The sequence below is a fragment of the Rana temporaria genome, chromosome 8 (genome assembly GCF_905171775.1).
Source record: "Rana temporaria chromosome 8, aRanTem1.1, whole genome shotgun sequence".
In the NCBI taxonomy this organism is placed as follows: Eukaryota; Metazoa; Chordata; class Amphibia; order Anura; family Ranidae; genus Rana; species Rana temporaria.
This window is the reverse complement of record NC_053496.1, coordinates 164581102-164582413: the sequence shown is the minus strand read 5'-3', so window position 1 is coordinate 164582413 and position 1312 is coordinate 164581102.

Here is a 1312-nt window from a genome sequence, read left to right as displayed (position 1 = left end):
GTAAACACGTCCGACGCAAGCCCGCCCAATTCAAATGGGGCGTGTACCATTTAAATTAGGCGCGTTCCCGCGCCGGACGTACTGTGCATGCTCAGTTTAGAAATTCCCACCGTGCTTTGCGCGATGTGATGTCATTTTTTAGAATGGCGACGTGCGTAGCGTCCATTCGTATTCCCGGACGTCTTACGCAAAAACAAAAAAAAATTTAAATTCGACCCCGGGAACGACGGCCATACTTTAACATGGCTCGACTAAAGTTAAGCCATGTTAACCTCCCTGGCGGTATGATTCTGTCAGAAAAAACATGCTGAAAGCGGTACCATTATTTGCAAGGAAATTTGGCGTTTTATATTGTAGGTCTGTAATTTTTAGAAATAACTCACTTAAATCTGACCAAACAAGATTCTAATAGGCATCCCGGGTATGACATTTTTTAAAAATAAAATTATAAATTATAATATAATAAATAATTATAAATAATTATAACAAATAATAATATAATTATAATAAAAATTATTCAATAATGTAATCAAATCAAAATCACTGAAATTTTCTCAGTTGCAGAATTGTTGCTGTCATTATTTTTTTTTTTATGACGAATTTCCCCACAAATCGCTATCGCACAATTCTGCAAGTGATTATAATTTATTATCGCTGTTTTCTAGCTGCTCCAAAACCATTTTTGACATAAAGGGACACTTTTGGTTGCTATGGACAATCTACAGTTTGCAGGCAGAAAGAAACGTTTTTATTATATAAAAGTACATGTAGGGCACTGGGCAGACCACTAGGGACAAGGGGGTGTGTATTTTTTACATACAGTACTGTAATCTATAAGATTACAGTATACTGTATGTAAAGTGTTTGTTTACTTTTTTGAATTTGGCGCCGTTCTCCGTCCCCGTGCGTCGTAACGTCGCAGGGAACGGAGATCGGCGTCACACGGAGGCACTGTGTGAATCGAGCGAGGTCCCGCTCGCTCACACAGCGCGGTGGCATCGCTGGATCCAGGGACAAGGTAAGTAAACCATGCCTGTGGATCTAGCGAGGCAAGCCCGAGTCTGACTCGGGGTTACCGCTCGCAGCAGGAAAATCTAACCCCGAGTCAGACTCGGGAATACCGCCAGGCAGGTTGAAGCAGGTGTAAATTTGCGACGGGAAAAAATTACTAGCGACGACGTAACGAACGCGAAAACCGTTGTGGATTGCCGTAAATGCTCATTAGCATACCCGACGCAGGAAAACGACGCAAACTCCACCCAGCGGCGGCCGAGGTACTGCATCCTAAGATCCGACGGTGTAAGTCAATTAC